General features: G+C 42.2%; 2 long non-coding RNA genes across 4 annotated transcripts; both read left to right on the top strand.

Annotated features, from left to right (window-relative positions):
• The first annotated feature begins 3,085 nt into the window (after window positions 1–3,085).
• On the top strand, window positions 3,086–7,923 carry LOC136286392 (uncharacterized). The gene is made up of 3 exons (XR_010719890.1): window positions 3,086–3,281; window positions 5,952–6,078; window positions 7,733–7,923. It is a non-coding gene; the product is annotated as an uncharacterized lncRNA (long non-coding RNA).
• A 5,140-nt stretch (window positions 7,924–13,063) lies between these two features.
• On the top strand, window positions 13,064–16,196 carry LOC136286391 (uncharacterized). Of its 3 annotated transcripts, none has more exons than XR_010719888.1 (5): window positions 13,064–13,136; window positions 13,425–13,497; window positions 14,012–14,120; window positions 15,388–15,607; window positions 15,956–16,196. It is a non-coding gene; the product is annotated as an uncharacterized lncRNA (long non-coding RNA). The 3 variants fall into 3 exon arrangements; XR_010719887.1 differs by having other exon boundaries at window positions 15,968–16,196; XR_010719889.1 differs by having other exon boundaries at window positions 13,081–13,109; window positions 15,968–16,196.
• Window positions 16,197–16,442: the final 246 nt, after the last annotated feature.

The following is a 16,442-nucleotide window of genomic DNA, read 5'->3' on the forward strand; positions in this document are numbered from 1 at the left end:
AAATGTTCCTTCTTCCCTACATCCTCTTCAGGGGACAGAGTTCAGAATAAGCCCTTTTGTGTTTGTTTCCACTACTCTGGGATGGACCTGGGAGCCTTTGCTTTTCCCCATCAGGAAGCACAGGTTTAACGTATTGAATGCACCAGAATTGCTTAATGAGTGCTCAGTGAAGATTAATAAAAGTTTGGACGTGACTCAGGCTACAATGGCTGAGAAGTTTGAAAGCTTTGGTTCAAGATTACAGGAGGCTGTGAGAAAATATGGTATCCAGCAGCTAGCATATAGTGTGGATATTTCACTATCCAGGGATCTCTAATTACTAATAATGTACAGGAACAGTATGATATGTCCTTACAATTGCAGAATCCTTTTCAAAGATAATCTTTAATAGTTTATTTGACAACCTGTAAAATTATAGAAAATTATTAGTCTTGGGAATTACAAAAATCCCCATAGTACAGTCAAACAATAAAATTATAATTACCTGTGGGTAATTGAAATTTAACTGTTTTTTTATTGTATATTACACATCAATAGCAACATAAGTTCAAGAGTGTCCCCCTCCCCTCCCTTTTCTTTTCCCCGCAGAAGTGGGGAAAATGGACAACCCTGCTGGTATCTTGTGAGCCCTTGTCACAGAACAGAGCTTGAACAATTTCGATTAAAGCAGTATGTTCGAGACTGTCATTAGACCTGCATTAAATTACATATCTGGAATGTTAAAAATAAAGAGTACTGAAGCTTATTCACAGCTGCCTGTGGTAAAGTATGTAGTCAAGGTTTTTATTATCTTTGAAGTTCTTATTTTTCTCTTTTCTAAAACTTATTGTTTCATCAAACAAATACCTAGCACATTTAAGAACAGTGTGAGCACACGAGCAGAATTGCTGGAGCTGGATAAAGCATTAGCGTGTTTCCATTCTGTGCTCAGTTGTATTGTTTAGTACTAACAATGGTAATTTATCAATTATACAGGAGGGAACAAAGCCCTTCACTGTCTCACAGCTCCTGAAGTACCTGGTACAAGGCCCAAAGCTGGAGACCCTCCCAGACCTCAGGAGGCACCATTTACCGTGAGCATTTGCAGGGCCAGGATTTGCTTTGTCCCCTTGCAGTGACCCCATGGAGACTGCTCAGTACTCAGCTCCAAGACTTCCATGGCTTTTTTCCTAAACCAGAAAAATTATAACTTTTTTTTCTTTCTGACCCAGGGACCTTGATAATGAGACATTACAGCCTGTTCTTGTCTAGGTGGTGAGACCATCCAGTTCCTCTTGTCATGGTATTTATGGTGGCTTTAGAGACTTTCACACCAAACTGAAGGACAAACCCCAAGCTTTTGCTTGGATGCTCCTTAGCCAGGACAAACCCCTAAACATGGTACGTTTGACAATTAATTGTCTATACAGCAGCTTTGTTATGCACTGCTGAGATGCACAAAATCCTCTATAGAAGGACCAGACTGACTATTTTCATTTGATTCTGTGAAGTGCTTTGTGATCATTCTGTGAATATAACAGCACAAGTAAAAATACTGCTGTTTTATTAAGAGTTTCAATTAAAATGTTTAATACACAGATTTTATCATGAGAGAGGCATCACAAAGACTCAGTGCAGCATAATGGAAAGCCAGGTATTGTTATGATTATCATTACTATTATTTATATATGATCACTGAAGTACTAAGTGAAAACTGGGAAATGGAGTTCCTGAGCCCCAAAGAGCTCATAGTAACAGCTGTTTCTGAAGGATGCAACAACAGCAGACCAGCTCTGCTTCATGGAACAATTAATGGTGCATACAACCCAGTCTGGAAATTCCTGATCCTGAATGGGTTTTCCCATTTTCAAAGATCAAAGAAGATAAAATTTCAGTTGGATCCTGCCTTTTATTCTGGTACCTCTTACTCTTCCCACTGCTTCTTTTCTCTGCCTGTTGGTGTGAAGGGCACCCCTGCACATTAGAACTGTGATGTATGTGTCTGTTTATCCCGCAAAGCAGCAGGAAACTCCTCATCCAAGTGGTATTTGAATGCCTTTGCAAGGGAGAGATATTCTGCCTTCCTCACTTGTCCTTCCCATCAGAGATTTTCAAGTGTCTTGGCCTCCTAAAAGCTAAAGTGGAGCTTTCAATTGATATTTAAACCAAGTGTAAATTTTTCAAAAGCAGAAAGCCCAAGAGGAGCTGTATCATCAGGGCAGTTAATGGGCTAGGCTGGGCTGAGCAGAGGCAGGGCTGGCCCAAACGAATATTCCTTACACCAAAGAGCTGTGACCTCGTGTAACACACAGAGCTCTGTTTGGCTTTGCTCTTCCCTAATCCTGACCCTTGACCAACACCTGAAGGCTACAGGAAAGTTTTTCTCCATCCTTATCTTGACCATCATTCCTTGGCAGATTGCGGCTTCTGAGCCCAACACCCTAAAAAGAAGAAGCTGGGGAGTTGTTGTCCATTAGGATTTATATAGATAGGATGCTTGGAAGTTAAATCTTCCAACCATTACAGTGCACCACAGTGTAAGACTAAGAGCAGGAGATAAATTTTCCTGCCTTTGAAATTCTTGCTCATGTCACTCCCTGAGCTAATTTTTACCATTTTGACTCTGGTGTGAAGAGCTATTCAACGTGAGCCTCTTATTCTGCACTGCAGTGCAGGGATGAAGCGAAGGATGAGCAATTGGAGCTCTGTCAGGATTACACCCAGGTCAGATTTTTCATTCTGCTAAAAGTTGCTTTTTTGACATGGGAATCAGGAAAATACATTGATGCAATATGTTGAAAAGAACCAAAAGGTTGTTATTTGCTCCCACCAATATACAGAGACACAACCCTCCTGTAAAGGGAAAATATTTTCCAGTGAAAACACAAGCTTTGACACTGAGTGCAACATAATGGGAGGGCCTTAGAGGGGCTTTGGGGAGCTCCTTGGGGAGAGGGGGCTTTCAGTGGGCTTTTTTGCTCCTGTCTGTAGGCTGAGCTCACAAATGTTTGGGTAGAGAAGGCTGCAGGCTTCAAATCTAAAAAAAAAAGAAATAAAATACAAGGGATTGGCTATTTTTCTTTCTTGTGCATGAGGTTATAAGGTTAATAAAAGAGTTAATCCCAGCCTGCTCTGCAAAAGGGAACAGCTCACATTTGTGAGACTTCAAAAGGCTTCGGAGTGTCTGTGTATGGATGTTGTTATTTCCTGTCAGGGCTATCCCAAGAAGATAGGGGCTGGGAGCTGATTTTTGGAAGAAGAGTTTGGCCTTTAACTACATCAGCTGGAATGAAGCTAAAAAGGTTAGTATAAAATGATTTCGGGAGTAAACTCAAATTCAATAAAATTCTGGGTATTTTTTTCTTTTTTTTTTTTTTTCCTGTGAGAATCTAAAATTAAAACTTATTACAAAGCAGTGGAGGCTGACCAGAGCATTTCAACCAGATGGCCCAGAGAATCTGGTTGTGTGGGTTCATTTGGGGGTTTTTTGTTTGGTTTTTTTGGGGGGGTTGTTTGTTTGTTGTTTTTTTTTGTTTGTTTGGTGTTTTGTTTTGGTTTTTTTTAATCATTACATGACTTTAATTTTTAAATATGGTTTTGGTTTCAAAGGAAAAAAAAGTCAATTTAGAAAACATTCAGCAAATTAAAACAAAAAAAAGGGAAGTATAGTAGGAAGAAAAATATCATTTTAGTGAATGGTTTGGTGGAAACATAGAAGACCTGGAGAGCATTCTGCCTGACCAACAATCTTGTTTTCAGACAAGGGAAATGTGGCCCAAGCTCTCTTGCTGAGTCTTTAGTCAGCAGACAAACATGTTACCAGGGGTGCTGCTGCCCTTTTTTAGAGGTGCAGTTTTTGGCGCTCGCAGTTTTCAGGGATTTGCTCTGCCTGCTCCATGGTGCTGCTGGGGCGGAAGCAGGCTGCGACACAGCCATGGCAGAGAGTGATTTGTGACAGAACGGGCTCTTCTCATTGTGGGGTGTCCTCACTGGTGCCGTTGGTGCAGGACACACCTGAGCTCAGCTCCGGCCCTGTGGCTGTGCTGGAAGGTTGGGACTATCCTGGTCCCTGTCCCCAGGCAGCTCAGCCTTGGGCCCAGCTGATACAGCACCAAGCAGTGATTTACAAGGAGAGCTGGGTGTCCATTTGCTTCCCAGCATTGAGGGAATGATCATTGCCCAGCATAGAAAATTACCTCAGGCCTTGTCAGGCTTTTCTAGAGAAATAAATTCCACAGCCTGGGTTCCTTATATCCTTCCTGGCTGCTTGTCCCCCTGCACAGCTGAGGGTCCATGGTCAGACACAGAGTAAATGTTATAGTCGATATCCCTCAGCAGAGAAACTGCACTGCAATTTCTTTTTTCTACTTTTCTTCCTCTTGCACGAGGCTCCTGTGCTACCACCTAACCATTTCCTATAAGAAAATGGCATTGTGTTAAAGTTATATAGTGTACCATATTAAATTTTATAACAGTGCTTTGTGTTTTGAAAAGACTTTGGGGGGAAACAGCATCAATCAGGGAACCACATTTGATAGACTTGGAAGGGGCCTCCTGGGTCATTTTGTCCAAGACCTCTATGAAGCAGGAAAGCTTCTGCAAAATACCTTTCCCATAAATGTATCTAACCTTTCCTTAAAGACACTGAGTGATTGTGCCATAAATACCTCAAGCAGCTAAACCAGTCTGATTGACCTTACGATCAGAAAGTGTCTCCTAATACTGTATAGAAGGTACAATTTTCCATTCTTCCAGCCGCAGCTAAGCAAGAAAAAAGGGCAAATACACAGTAATGGCCAACAATACAGACTGTGCAAACAGTTTTACTTTCACTTTACTGCCATCACCTACCATAAATCTGGATGAACCCACTGATACTTGGTTTCCCAGTGTAGTGTCTGTGATCCTTGTAGTATCCATCTCACTTTGACTTTTGGAGAACCACCATTACAGAGTGTGGAAATAAGGAAGATGGACGAGCAGCACTTTCTGATTCAGGAAGCCATTTGAAACCCGATGCTGTGTAGTTAAAGTATTTATTTCTATTCTCTATTTATTAGAATTTGTGTGGTGTTTCTTGTCAGGACCATGGGAGTAGGGGAAGCACAGGGCTTTCTGTCAGAGTGTCAAAGAATAATTTTTATTCTCCCCCAATAATTGTGTACAATGAAAAACAAATACCTGGTAGTTTGGCTCTTTGTTGCTGCGATAGCAGTGCCTTGTGTGCTGCTCTGCCGCCTTTTTCTCAGTGAGTATTAGGAGAATTGTCATTTTGGGTAGCTGTGTTATTAAATCACAGACACACTCCTTGCTGAGAGCTTCCTGAGCTGCACATAAACTATCTTTGGCTTGGATTTTTTTTTTTGTCTTTTTTTGTTTTTGTTTTTGTTTGCAAGCACCGAAGGAAGGTGACAAAGCTGAAGGCCAGTTGTTCAAGCACCTCTTTTCATCAGGCGTCCCACAGTTGTATTTCTCCCGCACACAGGACTGCTGCAAAATGGGACAGGAAAACAAGGCCTAGGAGCAAAAGACACAGAAAATATAATTTAGAAACAATATGGTGATGTCAGTGGCTTTGCATGTCCCTGCCCACACTTTTTTGCTGTGTCTCCTTCATGCCTTGTGCCTTTGTGCCCATTGAGACTGGCACTCACCTGTGGGTCTCAGCTCAGTGCTCATCATTTCATCAAGGCCTTAAATAAGCCCCCCAAAATACAGATTTCTTTTTAAGGCATGTTCTATAGAGTTAACTAAATGCCATCCTTTCCCTGTTGTGCAAAGTTGTAAAATATTTGTCCAGTATTTTGTCACATAGAAATATGTGAAATTACACTAGAAATACTCCTCATCCAGTTGTTAAGGGCAGAGGCGGCTGAGACTGTGACCATTCAACCTGATAGCATAAAACTGCAAAATACCAATGCCAAGGAAAATACAGATACTGACAGGCCTTTTGTTTATATTCTCTTCAGACACATCTTTCCATGGCATCACCAAATCAGGCTTCCCTAATCACCACAGAGTCGAGACAGCCCCAGTTCACCTCTCACTCCGCTCCCGTCTGAAATTCCAGTTGGAAGAGCTGCCCTTCCCTCTTGGGTGAGTTGAACCCCCACAGCATTTGCTTTCATGGGATCCTGGTATTCCAACCCACATGACAAAATCAGATCCTCCTGCTTTCTACTGACCTGCTCCAGACCCTCGTACTCCCATTTTTCTCTCAGTGCCCTCCATTCCCTACATTGTAAATACATGTTGGGGGGGGAAGAGAACATTTTATTCTTTTATCTTGGAAAGGACATGAAGGCAAAGAGGGTTTTTTTTTTTTGTTGTTTTATCGTTGTTGTTGTTGTTATTCTTGAGAGAGGGTTTGTTTGGGGTTCATTTTCAGTACAGACAAGTTCTAACCTGTACATGTGCTCTTAGGTACTCCTGAAAATAAAAAGCACATTTGCATCACATACGTTCAAAATGAAAAGAAATTATATCTCATAGAGATTTTGTGATCCTGTTCAGTGCACAAATGCCAATATGGGGTTCTATCTTGCAATCCATTTTGATATTTACAACAGAACATGGCATATCATTTAATTTAAATTTGCAGCATGCTCAGTGTAATTAATGCTGTGCAGTGCCTAGAAAATCCTGATTTCTTAATGTGATACAATGCCTGCATGCTGAGAGCTTTTTTTTTTTTTTTTAAACTACTGTATCATTTTGGAGCATTACTGGGGAGGCATTGCCTTTAAAGAGGAAAAATAGAGCCAAGGCCACTTGGTCTTTATGAAACTTCCGTGCAGCTCCCCAAAATATGATGCAAAGTACGGGTTTGTTTTAGAAGAGGGGGAGAGTCAGAGATTTAATTTTCCCTTGACACAGCATGATGCCTGAATAGCCAGACCACTATTCCTAAATTATGTGCATTTCATTCCTAGGAGCTGTGAGCATTTTGAATGGGTTGTTGTTAAATACAGTACACAAGCATAAATACTCCAGGGAACAGCTAGCTGAAATTTTGGCATGAGCAGAAATCTGATGTAGTATCTGAGCATGTAATAATAATGCATATTGATTTGTTGGGAGTGCTAGGAGAGGGTCTGGTATTCTGGGATGAGAACTGTTAAACTTGGGAACATCTTGTGTGATGATAACATGCTGTGGTATTTGTGTGCTGTGGGCTTGGCAGGGACAGAGAGGTTCACATGCAGCTTTAGACTTGGAGACTGGCAGGGTTCTCAGTTTTGGAATCAAACACAAAAAACTGAGTACACGACAAAGGTATTTATATATTATATATAAATGAAACGTGGGGAAATGGGACCCAGAAAGGGGATGTGTTTGGCAAGAAGAGTTGGGACCAAATGCGCTGCAAGGTCAGGAGCTTTACTGCCATGGCTGCCTTGAGCTTGGGTGTGAGTTTACCTGCTTTAGGGGGCAGCTCTGTGTTTGATTGGTACAAAAAGAAGAGAAAAGGGAAAAAAAGAAAACCCCAAACAACATCCCTCTATCATTTTGCAAGGTATCTGTTTCTACTAGACTGTATTATAGAAGCACTTCTTATAGACCTGTTGATAGCAAAACAAATTCTTCAAGTCCTCTAAATAAATCTGTTCCTATACATAATGCTTCAACTTCTCTGTTCTCACCTGACACCTGACAATTCTACCTTAAGACTAATTGGTCCTGCTTTGAACCTCTACAAGCACTGTGGGAGGAGGGTGGGCACTTTATTGACTTGGATTGATTTTTGTAGGAAGCACATGAGACACACTCTGTATCTGATATCACACCTGGGATACATCACACTCCTCAAGAACATCTGCAGGGCATGAGGAGGGTTCAAGAGGAGATGTGGAGGAGGCCCTCAGACAACCACATCCCTCCAAGTGGGACCTCTCTGTGTGGTCACCTTGGAGAGAGGCAGCAGCCGGGACCATGTTCATCAGCCAGGTGGGAATTTCCGGGGATGGTGCTATGGCTCTTGTGGTGGAAACCATCCCAAGCCAAGGGCTGTCTCCACAGGCAGGAACCAAAGGGTTATCACAATGCAGGCTAGTCAGCATGTTAATCTCTTCACACTGTGGTGTCAGGCCTCAAGAAGGGCTGTTGGGATGAGGGGTTGGACATTTCCACACCCAAAACTGTGTTTTTCAGTGCTCTGGTTATTCGAGAGTGTTACAAGACAAGGCAGTGAAAGGATTTGTGAACCAGCTGCTTGGTTTGTGACAAAAAAAGTATCATTGATATTAAATAGCTCCGAGCTCCAGTACAGACCTAAAAAACCCAGGGAAAATGGCAGAACAAAAGGAGACAGAAACAAGATGGCACTGAGGGTCTCCTCACCAGGGATGCTGATTAAGACGTGAGGCGGGGGCTGTCCCGCCCCTGTGCGGGTTGGCTGGGGAACTCTCCCTCCTCCCGCTGTCTTGCCTCCCTCATCCATAATGAGGGAAGGAATAACTTTGCACCACACTTTGCATTGGCATTGCATGCTAACTTCATTACTGTTTGCAACAGCCTGTGCAATCCTCAGAGGAAAGGAATAATAACAAAGAAAAAAATGATAATTACCAAGCACATAGTTTTCATCTATAATCTTCATTTCAGGATTCACTATTCCTGATGTCAATATTTTATAATGGAAGAATGAGATATGCTAAGTTTCTGTTTGATGGAAGTAAATCCAGATTTAATATTGCCGAGGAGCTGAATTTTTAATAGAGCAGAGCAGTTTGCAGCCATTGCAGCCCCTGTTTGTGGCTCCTGCCGCTCCTTTGTACCGGCTCAGCGACGTTCCCATGACCAGGCAGAAAAATGGAAAGAGGCTGTTCTGGATTTGCAGTGGGGTGACAGTACTTTGTCATTTAGCTCTGTCACGATAATTGGGAGTGTCACACAATGAAGCAACATGACACACCCCCGGTAAATGAAGAGTTTTCAAAGTGATGTACAGCCCCTGTCAACTGCCAAAGCTTTTGTTTGCTCACGGAGCCAGGCAGCATTTCCAGGAGTAAAACTGCACCGGAGAGGCACCCTTGGAAAGTTTGTTTTGAATTGATTTCCTCTGTGTTTTTGTGAAATGGAATAGATCCTATGAACAGGAGAATACCCCCTTTTATCACACACACCCAGCTTCCAACCTGCTGAGGACTTTCCACAAACTCTTTAGGAATTTACCTCTTTTTGTTAAATTGGGTTGGATCTCATTAATAAAAGAATGGTATAATGGAAAAGAGTTTCTAAAATTATACTGTAACCTAGAATTGCAGGATTCAGCTTTCTCTGCCTGAAGAAAAAAATTCCGAAGCATTAAACTTACTTTATCAAGCATTGCACCTGACATGCTCTCATAAATTTTACATACATTTTAACTTATTTTAATATTATGCAGGCTTGGTTTAAAATATTCCCATGAAGTACCTAAAATGAAGCTGCTCAGCCATAAATTAGAGCTAAAAAAATACTTGTCTGTCCCCCCCACCCCCCCCAATCAATATTTCTTTACTTAAAATCATGTGTTGTATGTAAGTTAAATTTTCCCTTGCTGAGATACTTTGTATATCTTAATAGGAACTACCACAGGCCCAGGGAGCTGTATTTCTGTAGGGTTACATTTACTCTTTTTTTTGCCTTTTTCAAGGTGTCTTGCCTAAAAGCAGCCAGCAGTAACCCTTTGCAGGCCACAGTGCCATTAGGGCCAGGGCCCACAGTTACACTTGAGGCCATATATATATATATCTCAAAATATATTTATATGTATTTGTGCGTATATCTGTTTATATATGTGTGTGTACATATATATGTATGTGTATCTCTTTGTGTGTGTATATATAGCTATAAATACACGTTTATATCACAGAATCACAGCATGGTGTGCATTGGAAGGGACCTTAAAGCTCATCCAATTCCACTCTCTGCCATGGGCAGGAACACCTTCCACTAGACCAGGTTTCTCAGAGCCCCATCCAACCTGGCCTTGGACACTTCCAGGGATGGGGGATCCACAGGTTCTCTGGGCAACCTTTTCCGTTGCAGGCTCCCTTCAGATACTGGAAGGCTGCAATTAGGTGACTCCAAAGCCTTCTCTTTTCCAGACTGAACAATCCCAATTCTCTCAGCCTTTCCTCATAGGAGAGGAGCTGCAGCTCTTTAATCATCTTGCTGCCCCTCACATATGCGTGTATGTATGTGTGTGTGTGTGTGTGTGTATATATATATATATATATATATATATATATATATATATATATATATATACACACATATACATATATATATACATATATAAAATTTTTCCCCAGGAGCAGCCCCGGTGGTTGGATGGGCAGCTGCTGGGACCGACGGAAGCTTCCCAGTGTGACAGCCCGAGGCTGCCCCCTCCTCCAGCCAATGCCCCCATGCAGCAGGTACATCCCTGACAGCTCCTCACAAAGCTCCATTTGTGCCCCGATTTCTGAGGCTATTTCAAAGCCCAGGCTAAATTACACAAACATTTGGCTATAGACATAACAGGCCTGTTCTGCAGCACTGTCAGCTCGTTGCCTCCCAGCCCCAGCACACCCTGCATGTGTCTGTCAGGCCATACTTGGGCAGCGCCGCAGCGTGCGCCATGTCCCAGACACTGGAGTGATTATGTCTGGATGCTCCTTATCTGATGAAAAAGCCGGCAGTGCTGCACATCTGTGATCCAAGGTTCCGCTGCTGCACTGCCACGCCGGTATTTATTTTGCTTCTGCAAGTTAGTTTTCCTTGAGAAGCAGCAGGGGCCTTCTTCAATGAACTGAAAAATGTGTATTGTATAAAGGTCTGTGGAGGGTTTGCACCGTAGTTCAGTGGGCAAATGTGAACCCAGGGGATGACATTTCATTTAAACATTTGGTTTACATCTTTACATGCCAAAAATATTAATGTCTTGACTTTAGCAAACTGAATTCAGCACTTTTTTCTTTTTCCCCTTAAATGAAGTAATTATAGCCAAAACACTCTGTGGGTATTTGTTCTTCCTTCTCAAAGGTGGAGTTTCACACACGAACATTTGGTTTCGGGGCTGGAATTGTCAGTAGCTGCTCACTTGACACTTTCCCGTTAGTTTGTGTTGGAAACCACCAGGAGTTTCTTTCCTTGTGTTTATTGTGTTACCCTCAGCCCTTTGATCGGGACATCTTGGATAACAGCAAAGTCTAGCTCAGCGCCTGTTCGCTATTTAAAAACAAGTGAAAAATATGGTTTCTATCAAAGGATCTACAAAGACAGTTAATGTAACTGAGAAGCAGAAGGGCATTTATGGAAGTGCATCTGAATGTCCTCTTCACATGTAATTGCATCAGGAATTCTACATTAACATGCAAGTGCTGTCCAAAGGGAGAAAAAAAAAAAAAAAAGCTTATTTTTAGGTAGAAGCCCTCAGTGGGCAGTAAATTACCCATAATCTCCCCCAAACTAGCAATTAGCCCTGTTTGCTGACTACCTGAATTGTTTCACAGTAGTTCAGCACAGTCTTACCAGTTATCACCATACTTATAATCAGAGATTCTGTGAATGATTCCCGCAGCTCCACATACTGCCTGCCTAAGGTCAGCCGTAATAACAAATACATTTTATTTGCTTCTTTTGGCCCTTTGGAGCTGTTTTCTCGGGCTGCAATGTGTGAGGAGAGCTGGTGCTGCCCTGCTGCTCAAATGGCAAGGATGTGAACAGAGAAAGCAATTCAGAGGGGTAGGTGTGCTCTGGTATTAGTTAATATTCCTCTGCTTGTGGTATTTGCTATTTATTCCTTTATTAGCAGCCAGTCCAGCTCAGACAGAGTGAACTTGCTCCCCACTGCTGGGGTTTGCTCTTCAGAAGTTCTGACGCTGAAAGACATTTTTCAACACGAGCCTGCAACTGATGAGTGGAAAACTGGAAAGTATGGAAACAAAAACCTATGGAATTTTTTTCCTTAAGGCAGCTGAGCAGTTTTCATATCCCCAAATACCCATGCTTTGCCAAAATAGTAACTGAGCTTGGAAAACAGTAGCTACGTTGCCAGCTTTAGCAGCAGAAACAATCATGGGGCCTACACATGCACACAAATACAAGCACACACATCCTAGGAGCAGCATCAGGCCTAAAGAAAGAAAACCAAAGGGAAATGGGGCTGATGAAGTATTTGAAACAGAAAACAGGATTATTTGGACCCTGAGCATTAATGGTATATTTTTAAGTACGGTGCATACCTTTGTGAGTAATGCTTTAATTTGCGTATTATTTCTCAGGCAAAATCCACCTAAATCAACATAGTGGCACCATTTAAAGCCCATTTTCAGTGCTGGTTCTGTGTCACATTACAGAGACACAGAGCTGTATTCCTGCCTCTAATCTGATGGACTAGATCTGAGGAATGAAGGAGATGGAACAGGAATTCGTGCTGAAGAGGAACAACTAAGGAGTGGTTCTCCTTTTCAAATGCACTCTAGGAAGCAGAAAATGCACAGATTGCCTTTGCCTGGCTCTAGTTAAAATGTTTCAGTGTCTTGTTTCACAATCAGGAACATCAGCTCTGTGAGCAGACAAACTGCCTACAAAGGTACTACTACCAACTTCAGACCAGTTCTTCAAAAGAAGAACTTGCTTTCCAGGAAAAAAAAAAAAACAACAAACAAAACCTTGGGATTGAACACTTTCCCACTCGGGCCTTGACTAAGGAAAGTACAAATAAACTGATCCTGAATTAAGTCATCCTCGTTGTGAGCACATACCTGGCCAAGGCAGGCAAAAGCAGATTGATGACCCAACAAAGTTCACCTTGTTTTCTGAGTTGAAAGCTCATGCTGTTCCCTGGCAGAACAGGCATGTCAGGCCTGCAATAACCACGTGCTACCTTGCTTCAGTCAGCATTAAACCCAGCACAATATTAACATCTTGGGGAAAATCCAGCTGGAAATGGCTTTCTGGAAGGAAAAAAAGGAAAGGGAGGTGACTGAATACCACACCCCGTGTTTGTTTACTTATCAATTTCACAGTAATTTTAAGGAACTTGGAATTTCTCCCCTCAACTGAAAATGTTTTATTTCCAATGTTTTCCCTTAAAATGCAGAGCTGAATTCCTGTCCAGAAAGAAGTGGCAAAGAACAGCCATGCTTCACCTGAAAGTAAATAAATCACCTGGTCTGGCAGAGGTTGGTCTTTCTGTTTGGTTTTACTTTGCAGGAACTTTGTGGGCACGTCTTCCCATGCCCAGTGCAGTGAGTGGCACTCTGGGGACAGGACCATTGCTCCTGTGGCACCTGAATGGTCAGAGCATCCCCAAACTGGGATTCAGAGCAGCCCCGCTGAGCTGAATGTGGAGCAGTTGTGTCTGTGCCTCAGGGGGGTGAGGCTGGCACACAAGAGCTGAACTTCAAAAATTTTCTTTAAAATTTTATCATTTGCTCTGATTTTTTTTTCCTTATTTTTCTTTTCTGAAGCACTGGTAAAGTTTGAAGATGATCAATCCCTAATAATGCACAGCACACGTGCTCTGAAATACATCTCCGCAAGGTGAGTGTACCGTTTACTCATGGGACACCCTGGAAGCTCACTGGGCACATTTTGGAGACTTTTAGCACCTACGAAGTACTTCTGGAAAGAAAGCAAACGATCCAGGGTCTGGACACTGGGCTCTTAAATTACCAAAATATTTATGGCTAAATCTGAAAAACACTTCACCAAAAAACTGGGCTATGGCGAGGGCATTTGGCACTGGATTTATTTCTGGTGAAGTTTTAGGAGCAGGCTGTAGGTTTGTGTTCAGTGATGCTTCAGTGTAATGCCCTGGCCAGTTCCATTTCCATCCTGGCCCGCAGCTGCTGGGATCAGGCTCTGCCAAATTCCTGTCACCTTGGGCTTCATTAGCATGTGAAAACAGAGCCCTCTTGGCTTTGTGTCTCACTGAAAAACAAATCACCCAGCCCTCCCTTTGGCCAGGGGAGTGGGGCTGTCTCATGCACTCCACTTTAAAAGGACTTGGACAGCAGTTCTCTACGTTCATTTTTTTTTTTTTTTTTTACTACAGCTCTTAAAAAGTTACCAGAGTGAAGGTTCCTGTTTACAGTGGTGGGGAGCAGTTCAGGTAACTGCTCATAAAGGGCCCACGAGCAGTGGCAGATGAGGGACTCAGCAGAGTGAGTAAATATTTTATAGTTAAGCCCTTAACTAAAGATTCTGCATTTTGGAAGAATAAAGTCCTGCACTGCCATATGAAACTTCCTGTGCATTTCAGCAGGCCAGGGGTTGCATTTGCTACCTCCAGCCATTGTAACAGTGAGTGAACCAGAACACTTGAAATACTTGAGAGAAGTTCTGAACAAATAACACAACTAACTTAAATGGAGAAACTTCCCTAAGTCACATCCGTTCAATCAAGGAAAAAAACAAGCCCCATGTAAGCAGTCTGTGAGCACAGCACCTCTTGTCTGCTTCACAAATACCATATCTCAGAGGCAGGAAAAGTTATCCTCCCTCCACAAAAGACTTTGGGACTAATTATGTCTAATGGAAAAAAATTTAAAAATCACAGTCTGTTCATGGACAACGTGAATGGAAAGGGATGGGAAATCTGTGAAGGTCCTAATTCATTAGAAATTATTCCTCTTTTTCGTTGGTAACAGTCATTGAACAGTATCATTTGATAAGGCTAAAAGTACCTTGAATGTTTTTCAAGACACACACAATGATTATTACATGTAATTTTAAAATTTCTGGCTCATGCGTCAATGAAAATCCATGTTAATCCACATCAAACTCCAAGTACAGTGGAGTAACACTAGCAGCAGAGAGGCTTCAGCCAGGATCACAGACACTGCATTTAAAATTGAGGCTCCCTGATGGATTTTGAGACTCACCTCAGTTTTATTTGCCCCAAGCAGCTTCCCCCTTTGGAGAGCATGAGGTGGATATAATCTCCTTTGGAATTCAGGGGTAAACCGTCCTTGTACAAAACTTCTTTGGGGTCAAGTTTTAGGCAATATTTTGTGCTGCAATAACCACATCATGACAGACAACCTTTTCATCAGATAAGAAAAAAAAAATCCTCTTCTCCAGGTCAGTACAAGAAAGAAACATGACAGAGCTATAAATACAGAGCCCAGAGGTGTGAAAGCTCCTGCATTAAATGTGGCCATTGGCCATGTTTAATTTTTTTTCCCAAACATTTCAGGTGTAAGACCAAGAAGCAAATACATACTGGGGGAATGGCAACAGTGAAGGCAGCTTCTCACTGGTAATGAGCCTCATAATTTCTGTCCACTTTTTCAGACAATTATTTAAAAATATGTGACTGATTAGAGGGATTGAGTTGGGAAATCAGGTACATGGGCAACCTCAGGTTTAGAGGTAGGAGAAACTGGGAACTGAGGGAAAAGCTTGTCTGACCACATTTCCTTTTCCCAGGATGGGCCAAGGAAGATTTTCAGGTGACAATTGGAACATTTGAATCCATGGGAGTAAAAGAAAAACCCTGGTCACCAAGCAACTGAAGTCAAACATGTAAATTATACAGCTGATTTCCAGATGTGGACAAATGCCCCACAGTGCCCAGCAAAGTCCCAGAGAGAAGAGGGTTGAAATAAGAAAAGGAAAACCCCCCACATGGTGGTCTCAGGAGCGGAAGGTAGGTTTTATCAGCACTGGTATTTTAAATCCTGTCTCCAGTGGACAAGCCTTGCTGTGAGGGTGGTGAGGTCTATGTGAACATGATCATTGGGTGAAAAAATTGTAAATGGCTGTAAACTGCCATCTGCATTTTTAGAAAAGAATCTGTACCCACGCTCTTGGAAGTGATAAGGATTTGCCAAAGGTTACTATTGGTTAAAAGGAGTTTTTGAAACTCTGTCTTTAAAGCTGGGCTTAAACTCAGAGATTTTCACATGATGGGGCTGGATTGTAGCAATGTATCTCTATAACAGGCTATTCTGATGCACTAGCTAAACTGGTGGTAATATTATTAAACTACTTGCAGTTTTGTTGTTAGAGCTCTCAGGAATTCATCAAGGTTACTGAGAAAACAACAGGATCAAAAATAAGAAGAGAGCCTGAGAAAATGTCTGCAAAAAATGTAAACCCTAGATAGGGGAAGCACAATGTAAGGATGGACACTTGACCAATTGGATGTCCTGAAGGATGTGTGCCTACCTCATGAAGAAGCAGCTTAGACAACCCAGAGATGCGTGCCCACGTGGACAGTAGACCTGGAATCTATATCTGGCATGTAATGTAAACAATAAACGGCTTCTGTTGGAATCATATTGATTCAGTTATTCAGTGGCCCATTTACCCCCTGCACTGGATGTTTGTGTGAACGTGAGTGGCAAGAATCTGGAGGCTCATCCAGCACTGGCCTGGATGAAGTCATGCCCAGGTCAGTGCAGCCCAAGGATGGTCCTGATAAGGCAAGAAAGGAATGGATATGAAATAAGAAATGCTAATCTGAGGAGTTTTGCTTACTT

The sequence above is a fragment of the Chamaea fasciata genome, unplaced genomic scaffold (genome assembly GCF_029207755.1).
Source record: "Chamaea fasciata isolate MVZ Bird 193981 ecotype frontalis unplaced genomic scaffold, bChaFas1.0.hap1 SCAF_3, whole genome shotgun sequence".
Taxonomy (NCBI): Eukaryota; Metazoa; Chordata; class Aves; order Passeriformes; family Sylviidae; genus Chamaea; species Chamaea fasciata.